Source organism: Equus caballus, chromosome 8, assembly GCF_041296265.1.
Source record: "Equus caballus isolate H_3958 breed thoroughbred chromosome 8, TB-T2T, whole genome shotgun sequence".
NCBI classification, from domain to species: Eukaryota; Metazoa; Chordata; class Mammalia; order Perissodactyla; family Equidae; genus Equus; species Equus caballus.
In genome coordinates this window covers 5,023,983-5,049,996 of record NC_091691.1, presented here as the reverse complement: position 1 = coordinate 5,049,996, position 26,014 = coordinate 5,023,983, and the positions used below count along the sequence as shown (strand labels likewise).

Sequence of the window (26,014 nt, the reverse complement as noted above, 5' to 3'; positions counted from 1 at the left end):
GTGCCTGGAATTCCTCCTGGGATGTGTCTCACAACAACATCTCACCACTTAGTGTCTTCTCCCTGAACACACTGAGCCTCAGCCAGATCTGAGCACAGGAGCCTGGGAGGGAGGGAAGGTCTCCGCTCTGACCCCTCAGAGAGCAGAGTCCCTGCTGTGGAGAACTGGGCACCTGCTGGATGGACGCTGGGTTCCCACGAAGGAAAAATCTGGAAGAGGCTGATTTGCCAGCTTTGAAGACAAAAACCCCAGCTAAAAATACTCTGATTTCATCACATATGGGTTGTGAGGTAAAGATTCAGGGTCATCATGAGATTTTTATTTTATTTGGTTTGGTTTTCTTTTTGTTGTTTGTTTACCTGAGTCTTCAGAAATATTGACTGGAAAATTGGGAGGACAGCCATTGTGAACCAGAACCTACTTTGAGGTTTAGTTAGTGTGTATACAAGTTGCTTTTAAAGTGCAGAAGAACATATTCCAAGTGCCTGAGTAGGCTGAGGTTTTCATCCCATTTCCCTCTCTGCCTATGTCACCGTGAGAAGCCTCACTGTGCCAGAATTCACAGTAATAGTCAGCTGCGTCCCCAGGCTGGAGTCCAGAGATGAGCAGAAGCCCTGCATTGAACGAGGCATCTTTGGATCCAGAGAAGTGGCTGGGGAGCCTGTAGCCCTGGTCCTCATCTCAGTCTGAGTAGCAGTACAGCAGATACCAGGGAGGGCTCCCTGGCATCTGCTGGCAACAGTGTAAGGGACAGCTGCCAACAGTGATGCCACTGCTGAGGGTGCAGGTGAGTCTGGCTGTTGTTCCCACAGATGCAGAGGGAGGGTGGCTGAGTCAGCACAGGCTGGGAGAGGGAACCTGCAGACACAGACACCCATGGGTGATGGGGCAGGGGCCTTGGTTAGGTTTCTCAGTAGTCTGAGCAAGAAGGGACAGAAACTAGAGGGCACCCTGTGCCTCCAAGGCCTGCTCCTACCTGTGCAGTGAGAGAGGAGCACGAGGAGGAGAGGAGTCTAGGCCATGGTGCACACAGCCCCTGGTCCCCACAGTGGGGCTGGGTTGTCCCAGGCCTCCTTTTCTTCTCCACCCTCTGCCACAGGAGGGGCTGTCCATGCCAGTGGGTGTCCATCCAGTGCCTGCCCAACCCCTCCCCGAGCCCTGGTGGTGGAGCTCATCTCACACCACAGACTGAGGAGGATGGAGGTCAGCTCTAACCCTTGGGAGAGCCCTGGGAGGAAGCACCTGCTGTGACCAGGCAAATGTCCCTGCTCAGGGGACTCTGCCAGGCCAGAGAGGACACAGTTGCTCAGTCCTCTTCTGTGAGCCCAGGGCCCAGCCCCTAGTTCTCACTGAGTATGTGTGTAAGGACCACTGAGCAGTCCCACAGTGCACCCTGCTGGTCTCATGTGGAAAAAATGAAAAATGAAAAAATTCTAAAAGGTATCTTTTATTCAAAAATACATAAAATGCATCCTTTCCTAGGAAGAAACAAATTGGATCCATTAGAGACAGAGTAAGTATATGTATCAATTTCTTTAGAAATTATAGAAATTGTTATTATAGAAATACACCACAGAATGACATGCGACAGATTCACAGGACACATCTAACAAGCTTTAAGAGATTAAATGGTTCTAATTTATTTCTTTTATATTTTTTCATATTTAAGTACATGAAAATTTCCATAAGCATCTTAGTTGATGGAGTGGTGAAAGGGGGTGTTTCTGCAAAGATCAGGAATAGGCAAAGTGACCTTTATCTCTATTATTATTCAACCTTGTTCTGTAAGGATTAAACTGCAACAAAAGAGGTGATATCAGTGGCCAGGACTTGGCATTGATGAGAGTGAACAGTAGACATTCTTAAAGGCCCAAATGAATGTTATGGCCTTAGACACTCTGGTGCTGGTGCAGAAGGGACAGCAGAGATCTCCTCAAGGACTGTCTAGTCACTAACTGTGACTCATGCTGGTCACAGTTAGTAAGAAAGGAGCAGTGTGTGGACCAAGGGGAGCAGAGAGGAGGTCTTGGCCCACCCACCTAGGGTGAAGAGCACATTGTGAGCTCTGAGGCCATAGCCCAGGTCTGAGGTAATAATCCACCTCCCACTCAGGCTGTGTCCTAAGTACTGTCGATCATCACATTTATGGGGCCTCTGTCTGGGAGCCAGAATAACCCACATGACAGACGCTTCCAGTGCAGAAAGTGGTGACCTTCTGCCCAAGGGACCAATACACTGAGACAGAGGATGGTGAGTCTGGGTTCAAAGCACCTGTTCCTGTGGAACTGAGGAGGAGGCAGGGACTCCTATCCTTGATATCTGGCAAAGGACACTGTATAAGGGACTGGGAGGGAAAGATTCCATGGCATTCTGGAGACACCACAGAGCTTCACCTCCTGAGGTCGCCCTGTGGGGATTCTGCCCACAAGCTGTGTCTTTCCTTTGGATGGATGTTCCTGGGAGCCCACTTCCTCCTTGGGAATGCAATCTGGCTCTTCATTGTCTGTCAGGTCCAACCTGCATCACTTGGCCAAGGACTGCACAGAGAAAAGAGATGACACAAATTTGAAGGAATGTAGTCAGACAGCCAGACCCAATAGCTCATAAGATAATTGGGGGCCTCACAGGTAAAGAAGTCACACATCAGTGAGGACACAGTTTGCCCAACTCCCCTTGAGCCCACTGAGTGGTTTACCAGCTGTCTGGTCAACACCCACCTCTGAGGAAAGCACCATTCTTGGATTGAGGCAGATTTCCAGGATGAATAGAGATACAAAGAGACTCTGTAGCACTTGAATTCAAGATCATATGTAACTGTGACAACTTGGGGCACATGTGACTCAATCGGGTCAGGAGAATGATTCATTATGGTCATTTAGTAGGAAAACTGATTGAGGAGTACTGTCCTTCCTCTGCTTGCGTGATAATAAGCAAACTCTTTGGTGGTGCTAGGAATCACACACACAATGTGGAAAGGAGTCCACAGCTCAAGTTTGAGTGAGTGTGCAATTTTCTGATGTAATATTCAACGACTCATGGATTCTGTACAACTCCCGGCCTTTGACTCATAGTAGTGCTTATATGAAGTGCGGATAAATTGGAGCACACTGCCCATTCACCCTTGATGTGACGTTAGATGCAGGAAGTGACCAGAGAGTGCTGGGCTGCCAGAGGGAGGGGGAGGGGCTGCATCTTGACTCCTCACAGAGCTGGAGCACTGTGTCAACAACACCCCTGTCTGGTCCCAACCGTCAGTCTTGTCTTAGCACAGGATCTAAGAGACCCTCGGGAAGCATTCCTTGCCAGACTTGAAGTCAGAGCTTCCATCTCAAATGGCTGAGACAAGAACTCCCAGGTCCATGTTTCTAGGGCTTCTGCCTGGATGCTTTTGTTGCCAGGCCACACTGCTCATCTCTGTGGAGCTGCTTTTTCTGCTGTAGATGATCCTGTTCCTCAGAACAGCACCATGGGGGAACGTGTCAGCACAGTCTGGAAGCAGGAATCCACAAGATATAAAACATAGAAGGAGGTGGGATTTGGGGTCCCTGCTCACATTGTCTACAGCCTAGTTCCCTTGAGTATTCAGAGTGCATGTTTGTGATTGGCAGAGAGGTTGGTAAGTGAGAAAGAAATTGCAAAAAGAAGAAAGTCACCAGCATGGGAATGAGAAAATCCGAGTATAAACTGACAACAAAGTCTTATTGTTCCTGTGCTGTGTAAGGAGGGGAAGGCTCCAGGGAGGCCAGCTACTGACTCATTTTATTTTTTTAAAGACTTTATTTTTTCCTTTTTCTCCCCAAAGCCACCCCCTGGGACATAGTTGTATATTCTTCGTTGTGGGTCCTTCTAGTTGTGGTATGTGGGACGCTACCTCAGCGTGGTTTGATGAGCAGTGTCATGTCCGCGCCCAGGATTTGAACCAATGAAACACTGAGCTGCCTGCAGCGGAGCGCACGAACTTAACCACTCGGCCATGGGGCCAGCCCCTACTGACTCATTTTTTATTTCTTCACTTGACCAAATGAGGAGACACTCCGAAACAAAGAAGAACAGCAAAAGAAATCCTTCTAAACCTGACACTGCTGGATGGATGAGATTGGCTCTGGTGTCACAAAGGTTGACTCTCATTCTCCCAGCCTGCGGCATTGAAAGAGGACTGGGACCTCTGGGAGGAACTGGTCAATGATGTTCAGCTTCATACTTAATTATGATCAACAGCTTCTGCTACAGGTGACATGGAGGAAAGAGAACCGCCATGCCAAGAGTATGTGGTTGTTTTAACGTGTCCAGAGATTTGATGTGGTATCTCTAGTCCTGGCTGTCTAAATCACACTGTTCTAGCCACTCTTGTTGCTTCTCCCAGGGCAGTAGATATTGGCTTTTTGTCCTGGAGTCCCAGGCCCTGGAGGAGCCTGGGTCAGTGGGGAGACATGCAGAGACCTGTGAGCACAAGGGAGAGTCCATGTGGTGGAGAGAGAAGGGCTGAGCTGGGGAGGGGGCCTCATGAGCATGAGAGTCAGGACCCTGTACCTGTGTGGTGTTTAAGGTCAGTGAGGAAGAGGGGAATCCAGGATTTTGTGTAGACAATCTACACCTCTATTCCTTAGGCCCCAGAGCTAAGGCACAGCCACCTCACAAGTCTCTCTAATTGATGTCTATGTCATCCTCTTTCTCTTTGTGGCCCCTTCCTGGGTCCTGTTCTGTGGAGCAATCTATGATAAGAGTTGGAAGATGAGGAATTCCGTGCCCTAGGTCATACAAAGGCCCTGAGAGGTCCGAGTCTCAAGGACACATAGGTCAAGGAATACAAGATCTCCCCAACAGACATGACTTTCCACTCTAGATACACCCAAAAGACAAGGCAGACCCTACCCATGTGCTGCAGGGACACCCCCACAGGCTTTCTGAAACAGAGTGAGGCAGCTCTTGAGGGTGTGTACTTCGTGAGAAGGGTCTTCAGATTGTCTTCCCAAGAATTATGGATGCAGGTTCCATGTCTAACCCTTATACAGTCAGAGGCAGAGCCCCTGAAATCCCGTACTGCCCCCTCAATATAGAGCCTTGATGGTCCTGACTCTCCTCCAACAGGTCACAGGGGCCTTCACTGGGGTGAGGTGACAATCACAAACACGTCACTCCAGGTGCACATTACAGGTGACACCACAGCCTCATCACCCAGTGACACCTGCCCAGGCCTGCTGCACCCACCCTCTGCCCCCCAGCCCTCAGAGCAGCGTCCCCCCCGGCCTGTGCCTCTTCCCTGATAAAGCTGCTCTCCCGCCTCACCTTGATTTGGTTCCTCAACCTTCTAAGCTCCTTCCTGCGCCTCCCCTTCCTCAGACACAGGCAGGTCAGGAGACACAGAGCAGGATTCTCCCAGGGCTAAATGTGGTTTATGTATTTTCTTAGTGTTTCTAACATTTTACGTGAAACTCCCCACCATTGCAAGTATATTTTTACACAAAGTTATTGCAATGATCGTATTAATCAGTTTGGAAGGATTATGTCTCAACCACATTGAATTTTTGATTCATAAGCTGGATATATCTCTATATTATTTAAACCTTTAATTTCTCCAAGGAATTTTTATAGTTTCCAGTGCATAAAATTCCCATATTCTGTCATATTTATCCTTATACATTTCATATGTATGATGACGTAGTGGAACTTCCCACGCATGGGACATGACAGTCATCCAGAGTAAAGGATCGCCTCCTGTCTTAAACGTCCCCACATGCCCTGAACAGTTTTGCAAGAAGCAACTCTTTTTTCATCTTTTCAGTTCCAGTATCCAAAGACGAGAATTCCTTCGTAGAACAGGGTCACTGTGAACACATTTCCACTACACTGAAAATAAATAATTAAGGTTTACTATTCTCATCTTTTTACATTTTGTTTTTGTCCGTTTATTTTCTTTTCTCCAGGTTTCTTCAATCTAGTTATATCACATTTTTACAAAAAAGTAGTGTGAGCAAACACAGACCAGGAGAGATCCATGCAGCAGAAAGGTAGTTGTCTGCATAGTTTTTAGAACACATCTCTTGTTACTCACTGGGGTGCATAGTTGGGACAATGGGGAGGTTTCTTGTGGAGCCCAGACCTAGCTCTTTACAACAAGCCAGGTGGGAGCTTACCAAATCCTGTCCCCTTTGACTGTGCCACAGAGCGCAGCACTGTGGGTCCATGCTGTGCACGCACCTGCAGCCTGTTCACCACGTTGAGCCTGGTTAGGCTGGGGGTGACTCACCCATGAAGATGCTGTGGCCAGGCCTGCATTTCAGAGGGAAAGGCAAGCTGTGAATTCAGCCGAAGGGAAAATATCACAGTCACTGTGGTTTATCTGCATTCTCACAAAAGAAGACTCACCATCCAAGCTTATTTTTGAAATTAATAATGATAATAATAATTGTGGAATAAAGTGAAATAAAAAATCCCCTGAGGACAAAATGGAGTCTGTGTGGCTAACTGGGACCTAAAAACAAATGGAGTCAAGTGGCCATGATGGAACAAAGATGCAGACACATACTCTGTTCTTGAAAAAACCACAGAATACCCTCTGAAGCTCTTGACTCTACCAAAGTTCTTGATTTTAAAAAAATCTTTAACAGCGACCTGGACCTAATTAATAAAATTGTGACCTGTGCCAACCAATCAGCACTAAGCAGGCTTGTGTCCCTCATTTGCATAAGTAGATCTGAGTGGGACCTGGGAGGGAACATCTTTTAAAAGAAAGCCCCTTCCTTTGTTCTCCCAGAGGGCACTTTTGGTTTGCTGCAGAAAGTGAATCTCCCTGATTTGCAAGCCGTGAATACAGCTTTCCCAAGGAAATTCCTGTATTGCAGAGATGCTTGTTGGCCTTCTTTGGTGTCAGAGCAGAATCTAAAGTGAGCCCAGATAATTCCCTGGACCATCCAGGACCAAAACCTCAGTGCCTGCAGGAGCCCTGGAGCTCAGATGTCCTCCACGGTGTTGAAAGATGTTTGGACAAGTCTTCTGGCATCCAAGACCTCCTGCGGTTTCACATAGAGGCCTCAGAAAGGTGTTTGCCTGAGGGGTCCCTCGCTAAGGTTCTAGGAAAGGGGGTGGGGTTCCTATTGGGTTGTTTGGATGCCCGCTCCCATTTCTTGTTGCAATAAGATAAAGTTCTCAGCAGGCAGTTCCCTTTCAGTGAGATAAAGTTTGCTTGAGCTCAACATGGGAAATTCACGTTCAAAGACAGTCCCCGCTGATCAGCCGCCCTCCGGTAGCCAGGCCGGGTTTAGGTTTAAGAAGTACAGCCTTGGTCTGGTAAACATCTTATGCTCTGGACAAAGTCACCAGGGATAATGCGAGTTGCACTAGCCACCTTGGATGTCTTAAAAAATCCCCAAGTTAGTTTATCTCTGCACACAATTAGAATCAAGGAAATATCAAATGTCCCACGACCGATGGGAAGCCTATTTTAATTGGTATTTTGAGGCTTCCAAATGAAACCAGGAATCCCTTATTGTCTCTTTAAAAGGAAATAATTCAAAATTAAGTAGACTTGCCAAATTAGAGAATGACATCTGTGCCAGCGATGGCACTTGCAAAAATGAACCCAAATCTGCTGCTCCGCCTGCCATGCCACTCATGTTTCCTGTCCTTCTCCTTCCACCCCCCTATCTCCAGTCCCCACCCCTCTCTTGCTGAGCTCCCAAATCCAACTCCCCTGAAATCCCTGCCCCACCCTCCTTCCTGAACCTCACTCACCTCCCTCCCTTATAGCACCCTTAAAGTTTCAAATTAACATTGCAGAAAATGGGGACCAACAGGTCATTTATTCTCCTGGGACTAAACCTGAAATGCTGGCCTTAGTTAGAGATTTCCCCAATCATTAGTTGATGCTGTTGAATTTCCATGCTACTTTAGCCTTATAGTTAACACTTACCAACCTGGCTTCTCTGACCTTAACTAGGTGGTTCACAAGCTGGCTGGAAATGTCCTTGCCCGGGAATGGATAAAAGCAGCTGAATGGGAGGAGCTCGAAGCCAATCTTAATCTAAGCAGGGTCCCAGCCCTCAAACGGGCCCAAAACAGGCAGACAAATTGACCAAAGTCATTCCTTTAATGCCCCCTCACCCCACCCATGAGCAAGCCAATTAGAAGGCCATCTATGGCTGCATCTAGAGAAAGAAGGAACTGCTCCTGGATTTTTATGATCGATGCGAGAATGCTTTCCAGTAGAACTTTGGCATAAAGGCCCTCACTGATGAAAACTTCAACCTGTTTAACTCTCTTTTTACTGGCCTGTAAGACATGCTGGCCATTCTTTTAAAACAACCTGAACTGAATTGGCTGGGTATATGTCCCCATGAACTTGCTTCCTTGGCAAACCAGTTATCTAAGACTATAGAACAAAGGTAAAGAGTCATGAGCCTTAGTGCACTTGATTTTCAAGAAAAAATGGCAAAAGTAATGGCTTTACAATTGCAGCAGTTTAAAAACTGCTCCTCAGCCCTCCTCAAACAAACACTGCCACCACTCAATCAAGAAAATATTTGGGTTTTTCTCTTTGTTATATAGAAGACTAGAGCATTTCAAAAAGGACTGCCAGAAATACAAAGGATGGCTCCAACAGCACACGACAAGACCACACGCCCTTTGGCCCCTCCATTACGTGAAGATTAGGGGGGTTCCAGGGACTTAAAGGGGGTATTCTCTCTCCTCACTGCCAACCCCCTGGGAGAGGTGAACTCAACAACAGGGGAAGAATTGATCACAGCTCTTATCAATACTGGAGCTCCCTGGTCTGTCCTCAACCCTGACTCTTTATCTCTGCCCCCTCCCTGGGCTACTGAGATAATCTGAATGATCAGGGGCTCAAACCAACCGATGACAGTTTTGAAGTCCCTGCCTTTGTTCTCCCACTTAGGTTCCTCTGTGGACGACACTCATTTCTTTTAGCACCCTCAGCCCTGATGTATCTCTTGGGAAGAGACTTCCTCTAAGAACATCCGGGACACGTTTTCTTATCAGAAAAAGAGGAATTAATGTTTAAAGTCTCCAGCCATTCCTCCAGTCTAGCCAAGACCCAACCCCTGCCCCCTTACCCATACATAGTCTGACTGACTACATCTCTCCCAGCCCTGCAAAATTAGAGGACCTACCAGATAGTCTTTGGGCCAAATCCAACACAGTGTGGGGCATATACATTCGGCCCCAACCGTAACCATTCCGATAGACAACAAGAAGCCTCCTCCAAACTTCAAGCAATCTCCCCTGAGTCCTGAAGCCGTTAAAGGCATCAAGCCCATCGCGGAGGACTTCCTGCATACGGATCTAATCCTTCCCTGCACCGGCCCTCATAACACCCATCCCTTCTGTACAGAAGCCAAATGACAATGGACGGAGAGTTGTCCAATGTCTCTGAGCTGTCAATAATGTAGTTACTCCAAGACACCCCGTTGTACCTGATCCCCACCCCTTCTCTCTAATGTTCCCCTGACTCAACTGACATCTCCACAATAGACCTCTGCAGCACTTTTCTTAGTATCTCAGTTTCCCCTGGGAGCCAATTTCTGTTCACCTTTACCTGGAGAGGTCAACAATGTACCTGGGCTGTGCTACCCTGAGAGTAAACAGAGAGTCCTACTTATTTTTCCCAAACTCTCTGATCAGATCTAGCCGGTATCACTGTCCCCCAATGTTCCACCCTACTCCAGTATGTAGATGATGCATTCTCTGCTGTCCCTCTAAGGAAGGCTGCTACACTGATCCCCTCTGCCTTCTTCAAAGTCTAGTCTCTAAGGGCCCCATGATATCTAAAGAGAAGTTACAATTTCACAAGCCCCTGTTAAATTTCTAGGACATGTTTTGACCCAATGAAGGACTTAACATATATCCCTCCAGGGTCACAGGACAACTGACCTTTCCCCTCTTCAAAACTAAAAGACAGCTCCAAGTGTTCTTCAGACTTGTCAGATACTGCCGTGACTGGATACTGAGTTTCTTCTTACAAATTAAGCCTATCTACCAAAAGCTAAAAAATCCCTCCCCTGATTTGCTGGTTTGAGACACCCTTGATGACGAAGACCTTAACAATTTTAAAGCTCAACGAATTCAGGCACCCACCCTAGGAGACCCCATTTACGACCTTCCCTTTCAGCTTTTCATTCACACAGGAGGCATTCTCCCCCAGCCCCACAGGGGACATCATTACCCTCTAGGGTGCTACAGCATCAAATTAGACCGTGTGACCCAAGTCTTGCCCCCTTGCCCATGCACACTTGCTGCTGCCTCTGCCCTTATCAAAGCCACTAAAAGATAATATCGCACTCCTCTCTGAATGTTTTCATTCCGCACTCACTAAGACTCTCCTTGATTCTCACTACACTGAACATCTTTCAGCTAGTCATCTTACAACCCATGAACTACAATTCCTGTCTTCTGCCGTATCACCTTTGCATGCTGCAACCTCCTCCATCCTGCTATCCTGTTACAAATCCCTACACCGAGATGATGTACCCCATGACTGCATCTCACTGGCAGACCACCTCCTGACACCTCACACTCACTGTTGAATTCAACTGGTTTACTGACGGGTCTACCTCAAGAACTCTAAGGCTCAATATCACACAGGGTATTTGTGGTGTCCTTAGAACAAATTATTGAATCTGCTCCCTTACTGGTGGCCACTTCTGCTCAACATACTGAATTACATGCTCTCGCCTGAGCATGCGTACTGGCCACAGGGAAGACTGACTACTGATGCTCACTGACAGTCACTATGTCTTTGGAGTAGCCCATGATTGTGGCATGCTATGGAAACAAAGGATTCCTGATTCGTCAGGTCAAGAAATTAAAAATGAAGACAATATTCTGGCAGTGTTAGATGCCATACAGGCCCCTCAGGCATTGTCTATAATTAAAATCCAAGGACATTCTTCTGCTGATGAAAGAGATGAAAGGAAATCAATTGGCAGACATGAGGGCAAAGCCAGCTGGCATTCAAACTCATCTCCCTATTATGCCTGTCACCAATCCCAAGCCGCCTTCCTCCTTATGGAAACACCTCATAGAAACACAGACTAACAAGTCAGAATCTGAAAGGGGAAAGTGGAGTTGACAAAACTGTCATGTAGACCCCAACTGGCCTTTGCATAAGGATGAACTACTGCCTGGTCCTTCCCAATAGCCTTCAAGGATCATTTTTAATCTTCATCCATGACCTAACCCACTGGCACACAGATTAAATGATTCAATGCGGACAACATAACTACTGGAAACCCTGCCCAACACTTGCTCACCAGGATTACAAATGTTGCAAGATTTGTCCTCAGTTTAACTCTGTAAAACCGCTACATACTGCTATGGGAAAATTTCCCCTTCCCAGTACCCCCTTTGAAGTTTGGCAAATGGATTTTATGCAACTCCTCCCATCATAAGGCTATAAATATGTGTTAGCCCTGATCAGCATGCTTTCCCACCGGGTAGGGGCTTGCTTCTGCCAATAGGTGACAGCCATGTCTGTCTCAATTTCTATTACAGAGAATTATTCCAACTTGTGGGATGCCTCTAGAGTTTACTGCAATCAATGAACCCATTTCACAGGAAAAATTGTCCAAAATATCTGCAAAATTTTGCCCATCTACAAACATTTCCATTGCCTCTACCATCCACAGCCAACTGGATTGGTGGAAAGAACCAATGGAATAATCAAAACTCAATTGGCAAAAATTTTGACGGCTATTGGCCTGCCTTTGGTAAAGGCCCTTCCCTTGGTATTACTCAACCTCAGATCCACTCCAACAGGGAGGCATGAATTGTCGCCCTTTGAAATTGTTGTGGGACATCTCATGAGATTAGATGAAGGACTTACCCACCTCAATTTCCTTAAGGGAAATTTCAACTATTGCCAAAGGCTTCTTTGCACACTTCAGGTCAATACTAAATTTGTCAAGGGGTCCTTCCTCAGGGAGCTGCTGGGAGACAAAGAATCAAGGCATAACCTACATCCTGGAGATTTTGTTTATTGGAAATGGTAGCAACACAGGCACTCTCTCCAGCCTCACTGGAGAGGGCCTTACAAGGCAGTCTTAACTAATCCTTGTGCAGCCAAATTAGAAGGTGATTTGTAGTTTCATGTTTCTCACTTTAAAAAGGCTCTAGCTCTTTTGGATGAATGGAAATCCATTCTGCTCTCAGAAATAAAGATACAGCTGACTCCCAACAACAACTTCCAGGAACAGAAGTAGACATTTGAGTAGACAACCTTCCCAAGACTCAGGGCCGGGCCAGCATATTCTCACGTACGAGCCCATGACAGCTAAACTCTTTGACTTCTGTTCTTAGCTTTGGGTTTCTCATGCTGTCCGCTTTACTTCACCAAGTTGATCTCTTCTGCTGGGGGTCACATTCATGAACAATTACACCACTTTGCTCTTAATCTTCTTTATCCAAGTTCTAATCAAAACTGTTCTCCAATGGCCCAGATATTATACCCTAACCCCTGCTGGATAATTCAAAGCCTTTGGTCGGGTCCCTACCTTTCCTTTGACTGGCATTTCCAACCTGAATGCTGTTTTTGTTGTTGTTGATGTTGCTCTTTTTCCTCTGCCTCTTTCCCTCCCCTTCTCAGAACCACAACTCACCCTTGGAAGGGTAACACCATTGTTCTGGTGTCTCAATCCCTAGCCTCCACTGGCAATCTTTCTGACTGCTGAGTTCGTCATCACTCTCCAATCACATCATTTGTAAGGTACAATGATCCTATAGTCATACCCATAACTAACATTACTAACAGTCCAAACTGCCACGTGGATAAAACCCGTGGCCCCCAAAATCTACCTTACTGAGTACAAGTCTTTGCCCCTTCAGCTACCCCATGTTTTTGGACAACTCCACTTACTAAAACAATCATAGCTGACAAGAATTCCACTATAACATCCATCTCTGTACAACCTCCTCTCTCAGAAACATGGCTACAAAACAGGTACCCTCACTCCAATCAAAATCCATCAACCCCACTGTGCAAGCTTTACCTCCAATCTCCTGGAAGACTAACTGGGTAAACCAGCTCTCAACTGTCCATCTGCAACAAAACAAAACCTGGGATGACCCTGACCCTTGGTTTCACACTGTTTTATCCTCATTGCCCACTAACTCTTCAATAAATAACAAAGGCCGAAGTATTCTATGTGCTCTTCCAGGTTACTCATATGTGTGCAGTTTCGAAAGCGCAGCCTGGGCATTTGACTGTCTAGATAGCTAAAAAATGAGTGGACAATGCCTTTGAACGTAACTAAGCACTTCTTTTACTATTCTTAAAGCTGCCATTCAAGGAAACCCCCCTCCTTCCAGAATAAAAGGGGCCCTGAGTATTATAGATGACTACTCTGACTAAGACCCCACTGGATACGAGATGACAGTTGTGGCCAGCGTCATGGCTGCCATCTTCCTGCAGCATGCTCTGGCACCTTTTATGACTATACAGTCAGAGCTCTTTTCTCTTGGCTGGGGTTGGGGGCTGCCTAGTACGATGGCATGATCCACAATTTATCTAGGTCAGTTAACCGAAATGCCCAGACCTCAGCAAGGGCCATATCAGCTCAAAAAAGATCTTTAGACTCCCTTACCAAGGTTGTACTTGACAATCGCATTGCCTTAGACTTGCCTCTTGCTGCTCAGGGAGAGGTCTGTACTGTTGCTAACACCTCTTGTGGCACTTGGATCAACATTTTGTCACAGGTTGAATTAGAAATTGGCCATCTCTTCAAACTTGCCAAATGTTTAAAAGTCAAGTCAGATTCCACCCCCTCCCCACTGGCTTGATTTGAGCTTTCCAGATCTTTTTTAGTTCGTTAGTCTCAGGTCTGGGGTCACTTTTAAGATCAGGTCTTCAGATCTTCACATTATTGTTGATTTTAGGACTCAGCATCAGGTTGCTCTTTAAAAAAATTCTGACTGCTTCCACAAATGCCTCTGGGAAACTCTGACCTGAATCATGATGTGTCAACATCTTCAGTCCCTTGGTGCAACCTTAACCGGGACCCCCACCTACTTGCACTCTGAGACCTTAATTTCCCTATAACAGATACCTGGCTGGACCCCTGCCCTGCCTGGCCCAAGTTATTTGATTGGATGACAAAGCCCTACTAAGCCCATGGGTCACTCCATGGGGCAAGATGGACCCAAGGCAGGCAGAGGCCACCTCAGTACCAAAATAGAAAAAACACAAAGTTGATCATGCATGCTGCCTGCAGCCGGTGTTGATCAAAAAGGGAAATACGGAATAAAATGAAATTAAGAAGATTCCCAAGAAGAAGATGGACTCTATGTGGCTAATCACCATCTAAAAATAAATGGAGTTAAGTGGCACACTCTATTCCCAAGAATACCACAGAATGCACTCTTAAGCTTTTGAGTCTGCCAAAGTTCCTGATTTTACAAAAGTCCCTGACAGCCCCATGGACCTAACCAATAAAACCATGACCCACTGTAACCAATCAGGACTAAGCAGGCTTGCACCCCTCCTTTGTATAAGGGGACCTGAGTGGGACCTGGGTGGGAACTTTTTAAAAAGAATTTAAAAAGTCTCTAAAGACAGACTTTTTAAAAAGACAACCCTTTAAAAACAAAACTGTTTAAAGGCAGCTTTTTTAAAAAAAAACTTTTCTAAAAGATAGTTGGCTTTAAAAGACAACCAAAATTAGCATACTTTTGGTTTGCTGCCAAAGGCTACATCTCCCCCATTTGCAAACTGTATGAGCAAGAAGTTCTCTTAACTAAGTTCTTGTACCCCAGAGATTTTTGTAGACATAATAATGGAATGATAAGCTAGTGCATTAGTCTACAAGGGCTGCCAAAATAAAGCAACACAGACTGGGTGCCTGAAATGACAGAAATTTAATTTTCTCACACTTCCAGGAGCCTGGTATCCAAGGCCAATCTGGAGACTAGTTTGACTTGCACTGACTCGTGTCTCCTGGGCTTGCAGATGGCGCCTGTCCCCTCGTCCTCACGTGGCCTGTGCTCCGCGCACACACAGCCCTGGGGTCTCTTCCTCTTCTCATGAGGACAGCAGTCTCATTGCACTAGGGCTGCATCCTGACGGCTTCATCTAATCTTAATACCTCCCTTAAATATGTCCCCAAACATTGTCCATTGGGGGTTAGGGCTCAGCAAATGAATTTTGTGTGGCACTCAATTCAGTTGATAATATCAGAAAGTAGTGGACATTTTTATTAATGAGGATGAGGCAGAATAGGATAAATTATACGAGGGTCAGAAACATCTTTTTGAGCATAACTTTTTTAATGTAGTTTTGAATTGTGAACTAGTAATTCTGTAATTGTCATAAAAGACACATAACATAAAATGCACCATTTCAATCACTTTTGAGTGTACAGTTCAGTGGCATTAAGTAGATTCAAAAACATAGTGCAACCATATCCACTATGAAATTCCAGAACTTTTTCCTCATCCCAAACAGAAACTGAGTGCCTGTTAAAACGATCCCCCTCATTCACCTCCTCACCAGCCCTGGTATCCAGTGGTGAACAGAGGGATTGCAGACCTGGATATGGCACAGGAACCCAGGGCTCCAGGGCGCATGACAATGCAGGAAGGAGCAGAGAGCAGCAAACAACTCCCATGGTGGCTCCTGGAGGATGTCGTCTGACCCAGGTAAGAGCTTCTTTGGGTTGTGAGTTTTATCCCAAAATGGTGACGTCGATGTATGCTCCCACCATGGCATTGATATCAATGTTTCCTATTGCAGAACGGCCTGTAATCACCTTTTCCTCTCCCAAAGTGTGTCAGAAACCATCGCCATAGCCCAAGGCTGTTATTGGGTATGTGCATATGAGTCATTGTCTCTTCCTATATGCAGTCCCTCCATAATCCATTTCAGCTATTCCCAGGAGAATTTGCAAATGCCCTTTTTTCAGCCCAATTCCTCCCTGGCTGTCCAGAGAAATTTGATCAGGTCACGATGGATTCTGCTAACTGATATGCTGAAGAATGTGAGCATCTCTGTTACAAGTGAGATCGCCCTATAATTTTCATATCTAATTAGGTTCACATTGAGTTGTGCACCAAGGGTTTTCTAGGATCAGAAATGAGATTAGGCAACATGCTCTCTGTTTAGTCTTTGGGAAATTTCCTTGCATGTCATCAAAGAAAATGGAGTTTGGATTTTGTTTCTCGCCACCAAGTGCCTCCAGATGGGCCCAGGGGCTATTTCTCCAAGTGTGCTGCAAGAGGCATCCTCTGCGTCTCCAGTGGGAATGTGGAAGAGTGTGCATCCTGGATTGCAGCAGGGGCAACAGAGGTGGCCAGGGAGTAGGAGGCAGTGGCAACAAAAGCTGGACAGGGAGGTGAGGGGAGGAGAGAGGAAGAGACAGCCAGCTCCTGGGAGCCTGTTGCTCATACATACTGGTGGGTGGGTGGCACTGAAGGTGCCTGAGCCATGGTGAGGCCCTGCACAGGCACTGGTGCCACTGATCAGAAATGGTGCGGCCAGGCATGAGCTATGTGTTCCTGGGTGCGGAGTTTCTGCCTCCTCGCCTCTTGCTTGCTCGCTGCCTCCCTGGCAGCCTTTCTCACCTCCTGGACTTTCTGGTCTCCAGCCTGAGCTCTCTGAGTCACTGCAGCCACCACTGGTGCCAGCAGTGTGCCTCCGGCCTGACACTCCTTGCACAGAGCCCCAGCATTGCCTACTGCTTGCTTCCTTGCATGACTCCTGGTCCTGCCACAGCCTCCCAGGGAGCTGGGCAGACTGGATGCCAGGCCTGCTGCAGAGTTTCCTTGACTTTAAAATCATCTGGAGAGAATCATATTGTATGGTTACTTGGAGAATTAACTGAGATGATAATGCAAAGTGCCAAGCTAGTATTGACTTTGTTGTTTAAGAGGCAGTAGGGTTAAGCTGTGTGGCCTTGGGTGATCTCTTACACACTCCTAGCCTGTTTCAGAAGACTCCTTCTGAGCTTTGTGACCTTGGGCAAATCTCAGCACTACTCTGAACCTCCGTATCCTCATCTGTAAAGTAGGGATGATAGGTAATGGCCACCTTCAAAACGTCCAAAGTGGCTCTCTGGGAAAGGAGCCCATATCATGATGTGGCATGTGGCAGGAGACACCGCTGAGTGAGAGTGTCCTGAGTGCAGCCCCCTGGCCGTGCAGCTTCCAAACATCATCTCAAGTCATCGAACAGCCCCAGGAGGGAGCTCATTACTTCTCAACTTTTCAGATAAGAGAACTGGGACCAGAGAGGGTAAGAGGCTCACCCCAGTTAGCACAGCTGGAATGTAGCAGAGCTGGGATTTGAACCTGAACATGGTGACTCCAAAACCAGTGTCCGTTATGCTTGGGACTCAAGGAGATGCTTTAAAGTGGCCGTTAGCAGAGTATTCTTCACTGGAACTAGCAACAAGAATTTGTAACTGCATTTCTTTTATAGAGCACATTGTCTTCCCAATTATAAGATTATCTCTGGTCTAATGCAGACAATTCAGAAGATAATGAAAAGTATGACAGAAAAAGAATCAACCCTATTCCCACCACCCCAAGACAATGATTATCCACACCTTGCCATAGTTCTTTCCAGTCTTTTTTCTATACCTCCATGTAAAAGAGATTGGCATAAACAGAATCAATCCATGGACACAGTTCTGTCTCAGGAGATGGGGAGGGCTGGGAAAATGCATCTTACAAATCCTTTGCAAAGGCTGGACCTCCAGTCTTTCCGCCAAGTAATCCCAGATGGAGATACCCCACTGGCCCAAGAGGAAGCCGACCAGCCTAGGGATTTGTGCATCCCACACAGGGACCACTGGGCAATCGCTTCTCTGAGGCTGCCCCTCCTCCTGCCCCATCCTGTGCCTGCCTCCTGGGAGATGAAACCATTCCTTTCCCTGGAGTCCAGGGACTAGTGATGTCACACACACCTTCCCACCTGTCCCTGCCCCACCTCCACTCCCCATCATGAGCAAAGCATTCCTAGAGTGACAGCTCCAGAGGGACAGAGGCAGGAGACAGTGGGCCTTAAAGATCCAGGCAGCCTGGCTTCAGTCCTGGCTCTGTCTCTGGCAGCTGCAACCTCTCAGGGCCTCTGTTCTCATCTACAACATGAGCCTATAAAGAACACCAACTTCCTGGAATCGTCGTATTACATGAGATACAGACAAGTGAATGATCAATTAATGGAAGCTGTTGCTTTTTATTAGTGAGGAGACGTGAACTGAATAATATTGATTGTCAACAATTGTTGAGTCCTCACTAATTGAGAAGCACAATTCCCATTAATTCCCACAACCACACTAGTTGATAGATATTGGAGTTAATCCCTTCAGAGATGAGGAAACTGAGGCCCAGAGAGATAAAGTCATTTGTCCAAGGGCACACAGCAAGTACCTGGCAGAGCTTGGATCAGGCCCCAGCTCTTCTGCCTCCAACCCAGTCACTATTCCAAATGGCAGACTCTCTGCCCCTTTCCCCGGCCCTCCTCTTCCCACCAAAACTCCTCACCCTCTTGCTCCGTCTTATGGAGCACCCTCCTCAGGGAGAGGTCCAGGGGCACTCGGCCTAGTAGCCCATCACAGGTTGGTGTGAGGAGGGTGCTATTGACCTCTAGCCACTCCCAGTCCACCTCCATCACAGCCCACTTCTCCCTGCTCCCCTGATTCCCCCCGGGAATGGGAATTAGGACCTCTTGAACTGGAAAGAGTCCCGGGCTTGGAATCAAGCAGATGAGGCTCGAGCAGTCGGTAAAAGTCCCTGGGTCAGTCACTCACTCTTTCAAATTTCTGCTTCATCATCCATGAAAGGGCCAACAATGTCTTCTTTGCCTGCTTCTTAGGGTTGTTGTGGAAATGGTAGATTGTAAAGCACATTGAGAGTGGCAAATCTTTAAAGATATAACAGTGATGTTGCAATCACTATTGTCTCCATGACACAAGCATGTAAGAACAGAGTATCATGGCATCATGTAGGGTGCAAAGTGGGAGCTCCGAAGACGTTTGTTTTTCCCATGTGGTGTCCAATTGACCCATCATAATTTATTGAAAGAGCTGTCTTTCCCCACTACTCTGTGTGGCCACCTTTGTTACCAAGCATATGTCCTCGTGTATGTGTGGGTCTGGCTCAGAGCTCTCCATTTTGATTCATTGGTTTTCTTTGTGCCAATACCACATGGTCTCAATTACTTTCGCTTTATAATAGTTTTCATATTAATAAAAGACATTTTTTCCCCTGAGAGATTATCTTGGCTATTCTCAGCCTTTTGCATTTGCCTATAAATTTTAGAATCAGTTTATCAGGTCTCTCATACAACAACAAGAGATCTATTGGGTTGGGATTGGAATGGCACTGAGCCTATGGATCGACATGGGGAGAACTGCTGCCTTTACAATACTGAGTTTTCCCCTCCCCATACTTCACTCCATACACAAAAATCCATCCCAGTTCGGTGCAGATCCAAATATGAAATCCAAAACAGCAAAGCTTCTGGAAGCCTACAGAGGAGACACAAACTTGGGGAGAAAAACGTTTCTTAAACAAGGCAAAAAGCACCATCTAGAAAGGAAAACACTGATGCATTTCATTACATTGAAATCATAAGAAGTTCTCTTCATTAAAAAACACCATTAACAGAGTGAAAAGTCAAGCCATAGCCTGGGAGCGGATATTCTCAACACACACAGCTTACTATGTGCTTCTACGCAGAATTTACAAGGAACTTGTGCAAACCAAAAGGAAAACAGAAAACCCAACCAAATGGGTGAGAATCTGGGACAGTCACAAATGAGGATGTTGAGAGAACCAGTAAACTCATTGAAAGGTGCTCAATCTAAGTAGATATCCAGGCCACGCCTATGAACACTACAAGTGATACCATAACACCAAGAATATGAAGACGGACAATGCCATGTGCTAGTGAGAATGTGGAGCAACTAGAAATCAAATACGCTTCTGGTAGGAGTAGAATTCATACAAATTCTTGGAAAAACCGTGTGGCATTATCTACTAAAGCTGAATATGCACCCTCCCTGTGAGCAGCATTTTCAGTCCTAGGCATTCATCCAGCAGAAATGAAAGCTATGTCCACCAGAAGACGTGTCCAAGAATGTTCACACCAGCAATTTTGGGGGCTTATAATAACAAAGTTTTAAATAACCCCAAACAACTGAAATGTTTCCCAACAACAGAATGATACAATATTGTATATATACAGGGAGACAGAGAGGGAGAATCCCCTTCAGAGACGGTCAGGGAGGCTGAGCTGCTGACAGGGAGCAGAGACTCATCCTGGGATACCTGAGCATCAAAGTCTTCCTCATAGAGCCTGTGTCCAGGGCATTTCCTGCCTGGCCCTGATAAGAGGACCCCCTCCTGGTTACACTCCATGTTACTGGTTTTCCTGTTGAGGGAGATTCTTCCTCCTGGAAATTCTGACACTGAGGCTGGCTGGGGCAGCACAGGTTGACCCCTGACTTCTGCAGGGACAGAGAACCCTGAAACTGCATAAGAGGGGTGTGTGAGTGTGTGTGAGAGACAGAGAGACAGAAAGAGAGAGAACGAGAGACTATGCATCCTGTGCCCTCAGAAAGCCATTAATTCAATCCCTCAGAGGCGGATCACGGTCCAAGTGTCCCCTAGTCCCTCATATGTCCCCTCTACACCCCGAGGGTGGTTCTTCATTCAAAGCCCTCCCAGGGGCTGCTTCTCTGTAATACCCTCCTGGTTCCTGGAGCTAAAGAAGGACAAGTGACTGGAAGGCCACTTCCCTGGGATGAGGATGAACTTTACACAGGGAGGAGGAGTTGGTGCATATTAGCTGTGTTAATGAGTCCTCTGAATCATGAGAACAAGTCCGGTGGAGTGAGATGCCCGTCCATCTTCAGAACCTGGATTGAGGCACGAGGCCCACAGCCACAGGGTCTTCAGGTCTCAGGAGGCACAGGACAGGAGTGACCACACAGCCTCCATCCTCCTGCTCCTCTCACCACGGCCAGCCCCACAGGGCCCCTGTGGCTTCCAGATGTCCCCCTGAGGATGTTCAAGAGACATTATTTTATTTTGGACAAGGGCTAATACATGGGACTTCATTGACTTGAGCAAAGCGGTCGTATGTCTGAGGTGCTTTCCAGAAAGTTCTTTGGAAACAGAGATTCTGAGGCAGAAGAAAAATGTCATTTCTGAAATGTGCAGCCATTCTTTCATCTGTGGATTACTCAAGACTCACCCTGGGCAAGACCTCAGTTAATTCTCAATGAGGGAAAAAATAAATCAATATCTTCCAAGTGCAAATACGCACCGTTGAATGTTCAAGTCATTTTTACAAAAAATCTGAATTTTATTGCCTCAATAAAGAAATTGACTTAGGATGGTGAGAAGCAGAAAACCAGAGTGTGGGGATGAGAATAGGAATAAGATTATGAAGAGATTTCCTGCTGGTCTAACGTCTGCTAAATTTCCTTCCTCGAGATGGAGCCTCTGGAGAAAGGAAACGACAGCAAGAACATCTCCAGTTTTCTCTGAAAACCTCATGTGGAGATGGAGTTAAGACACGAAGACCCAGAGGGAGGGATCTGAACTCCCTGGGGACACAGGGGAAGAGGAGAGGTCAGGAGGGATGCACGTGAGGGATGCTGTCAGTGACGGTCTGTAGAAGTTGTGACCAAATTGGTGTGTGGGCTGGTTCAGAAAGAGGAAAATGTGTCTGTGACCAGGGTGAGTATTAGTACATTAGCTGTAGATCCATCAGGAGTAACACAGGCTCACAGTCTATGAAATAAGATGTGGACGTTGACGTGTGGATGGGTGTGGTTACACTGCTCAGCACTTAGCTTGCTCTCAGCAGAAGCAGCACTTACTCTTGCTCATTCCCTGCAGACCCCGTGGCATGTGCCCTAGGGCTCTGGGACCTAATCTTCTGTGTGATCCTGGGATGCCCTGTGCTGGCTCAGGTAACAGACGCATCCTGCACTTTCTCCTTCCTCTGTTCATGGATAAATCTGGCTGCAGAGGAGTCTCCTGTCCAGAGGTCTCCACAGGAGCTTCTCACTGAGAAGAGGCTCAGAGTTAAGGACTATGGGCGCAGGGTTTTTGTCTCTCTTCCTTGTTGTCTGAGACACTGTGAATAACCAGAACTGATCCCACTGCTATCAGCTGTAGCACAGTAATAGTCAGCCTTGTCATCAGCCTTGAGCCCAGAGATGAGCAGAAGCCCTGCATTGGCCGAGGTGTCTTTGGATCCAGAGAAGTGGCTGGGGACCCCGGAGCCCTGGTGCTTAACTGGCTCTGAGTAGAAACTCAGAAGATACCCCGGAGGGCTCCCTGGCTTCTGCTGGTACCAGAATATGAGAGAGCTGCTAACACTGACATCACTGCTCAGGGTGCAGGTGAGTCTGGCTGATGCTCCAGGAGATGCAGAGAGGGAGGGAGGCTGGGTCAGCACAGGCTGGGAGAGGGAAAGTGCAGACAAAGACACATGTGGGTGCTGGGGCAGGGGCCAGAGTTGGGCTGATTCAGATTCTGAGCCAGAGAGGCTGACACAGAGTGTCCACTGCTCTGGGTCCATGAGCCCTGTCCCTACCTGTGCAGTGAGACAGGAGCATGAGGAGGAGAGGAGTCCAGGCCATGGTGCACTCAGCCCCTGGTCCCCAAAGTGGGCTGGGCTGCCCCAGGCCTCATTTTCCTTTCCACCCTCTGCCACAGGAAGGGCTGTTCATGCAAATGACTTTCCATCCAGTGACTGCCCAGCCCCTCCCTGAGCCTTGGTGCTGGAGCTCAGCTCACACCACACACTGAGGAGGATGGAGGTTGGCTTCACCCCTTGGGAGAACCCTGGGAGGAAGCACCTGCTGAGACAACACAAAGGTTCCTGCTCAGGGGACTCTGCCAGGCCAGAGAGGACACAGCTGCTGAGTCCCCATCAGTGAGCACAGGGCCAAGCCCCCATCCCCAGACTCCTTTGAGTGAATGGTCCTCACAGAGCAGCTGTGTAGGGACCACAGGGCAGTCCCACAGCGCCCCCTGCTGATCACATGTCACACCCCTCACCATGGTCCAAAACCCTGAGAGCTCAGCTGGTTCTGCAGGTCAACAGGTCACTGCCTCTGTTCACACATCCATGGTCTAATTCCTGGAACATGGGATTCCAATATACTGTGCGTGATTACTGTGGTTATCTTATTCCCAGAAGGAGTCTCTGTCTGTGGAAGATTCAAAAATGTACAGAAATGACAATTTAAGTTGTTCGTGCCCCTGGAGAATATGCTGCAAACATCATAGCCCTTGATTTGCATGTGCTTTGGAATATGCATACATTTTCAGTGTTCCATCTCTTGTCTAATAGAGCAATGATCCCAAGGACTCTCACATACATTTCTTGGTGCTTCAGTCCCCAATTTTTTAGCCAATTTACTTGTTGAGCTAAGTGACAAGTCAAAGAAGCACAGTGATTCCTAGTATTCGAGCTGTGCAGCTCCCATCACACCATCTTGTGTTAGAATAAAGTCCAACCCGGGAGAGAAAGTCTTAGACCCTCATTTGTTGGCTTCTGTCATCCATCTCTCCCTGTTCAGAATCATCTCTTTTATGGACACAGAGCTTACCAACTCCAGCATTCTTTCTTCACACCACTTCCCACTAGGGTCCTTTGTAGGATTTGGGGTTGAAAAGTTGAATATTAGAATGCCATTGATCTTGTGCTGGATCATGAGTTCTATATTTAGTGTCTTGTTGGCAATGGCTGTCTTACATGTTGTTCAGTGAAATGTTATCTGACAGTCACCCAGCTCGCCCATAGTCTTCAGTTTATTTGCTCACAAAACTTGTCTCCTGTGCTCAGCATTTGCTCCCCCCTCCACCTGCTCCCTGAGGGCTCTTTATTCAGCACCTGCAGGCTCATCACCCTCCACTTTCTCTGCAGGAGCCCATGGAATCCAGTCCGTCTCACTGGTCACCTTCCCGAGGACGCAAGCACTGTCTCTCCTGTTCTCCAGACAGTAAGATCAAGGTTATTACTCAGCATCTTCTCTCAAATCAGCTCAGATCTCAAACTCAAAATGTCCAAAAAGCAGAAATCATTATCTTAGCTTCAGATCTGCACCTCTTCCAGGTTTCCCATTCAGAAGATTTCAGATATTCATTCAACAATCATGTGTTGTGTCTGTCTTCTGTTCCAGGAAGTTTCCTGGCCACTGTAGATACAGAGTGACAGAACACAGGAAAAATTCTATTCACTTGGAGCTTGGATCCTGGTGTGGGAAACACACAGTGAGCAGAGTCACAGAAGAATGTCATCACGTGGCTGACACCACCCTGGGAAGTTATCACCCTGGGAATCTGGAGCCCACTCCTGAATGCCAAGAACCCTTCAGCTCCCCCGGCACATGGACACTGAAGTCCTGGATGTTGTGTCCATAGTCTCCCCTGGTCCTCACCCCTCCCTGCCTGTTCCAGGTCCCTGAGTGCAGGTGCCCATCCCTACTCACCCGGCCACGCAGAGCCCCTCAGTGTGGTCTTACCCACCATCTTGTGCACTATATTTCATTCTTTACACTGTATTCAGAGGGATATTGCAAACACATATGTCTGATAAAGGCACCTCCCTGCTTAAAAATCTTCCATAGGTTCCCTTCTCATCAAGATGAAGTAAAAACATTAGGTGCCACATCCAAGGTCTCTCTCGACATGGCCATCATTTCTTCCCCTGCCTCCTGCCTCACCTCCCCCTTCTGCAGCCTCTACAAAAGCACAAGCAGGTCTCTTTTGCAAAGGGGACACTTAACCCTGGACCACAGTGTTGCCTCCTCTGGGGGACTTTCTTGTCCTCCTGTCGCTCTCTTGTCCCTCTTCCTTCAGGACAGGCTCACATATCACCTGCTGGATGAATTTTGACCACAGTGAGTGGAGCAACAATTTGTTTTTACTATAATTATTTACAAACAAATTTCCAAACCTAGAACTTTAACCACCTGCGTGCATATTTTTTAACTAAAATTCAAGGATAGAAATACTGAACAAAGAATACAAGTATGATTCTTTCTGTCATTATTTTTCCTTATTAATTGAACCTATTTATACTCCTCAGAGCAGTGGTTGTGTATTAGGCAGTTACTGTTTCTTCAAACATTGAACCTTCCCAACTTTGAGAAAACTATCATCCTTGGATTGAGCCAGACATCCAGGATAAGTGGAGAGGCGTGGAGATTTGGTAGCATTTGAATTCAGAGTGTCCTTAATGATGACGCTCTGTGAAATGAAAGCCTGGAGAACTGTTCTTCATGATTATTTAATTTGAAAGCTGTGGTGGACTTGGTCTTCCCTGCATGTGGTCTAACTCTGTAATCTGTGTGTCCCTTGCAGGACCAAGGACATTAAACTTGTAACAGTTTCCACGATGCTACTTCCCTGAACGCATCGTGTTTCTTTATCCCTTTTAGAATGGAGCACTTCTAATACGGAACTCTTGACAATGACTTAGCATGAAAATTTAGTTTTGATTTTGTTTGTTTACTGTCTAATCACAGTGTAAGAAACTTCCATTTTATTCCCAATTTCCTGAGAAATTGTTTTAAAATCACAAAGAGGTGTTGAATTATGGAGCAAATTTTTTTCCCTTGGGATAATCATGGTTCTTCCTTTAATGGATCACAGAGTTATAGTATGGAATAATGAACATTGACCGTAGCCTCATCCCAAATATAAGACTTCATTTGATTCAAGTTAGTCATAAATATAAAGGCTAATATCATAAAGATTCTAGAAAAGTTATAAAATAACATCTTCATGTCATTGGAATAGACAAAGTTTTCTTAGATAGGACACAGACATTTTCAATCAATACAGAAAAATGTAACAAATCACACTATGTAAATTTAAAATAATATTTTATTGAGGTCACATTGGTCTATGACATTGTGTATATTTCAGGTGTAGCTTATTATATTTCAGCTTCTGTACAGACTGCATCAAGTTCACCACCAAATGTCTAGCTTCCGTCTGTGGCCATACGCAAGAGCCTCTTTACCCCTTTCACCCTCCC

The 26,014-nt window shown here is 46.6% G+C and overlaps 1 long non-coding RNA gene across 1 annotated transcript; it reads left to right on the top strand.

The window, feature by feature from the left end:
- Window positions 1-25,008, top strand: LOC138925479 (uncharacterized). Its single transcript, XR_011441699.1, has 5 exons — window positions 1-787; window positions 15,452-15,645; window positions 21,856-22,364; window positions 23,897-23,983; window positions 24,153-25,008. It is a non-coding gene; the product is annotated as an uncharacterized lncRNA (long non-coding RNA).
- Window positions 25,009-26,014: the final 1,006 nt, after the last annotated feature.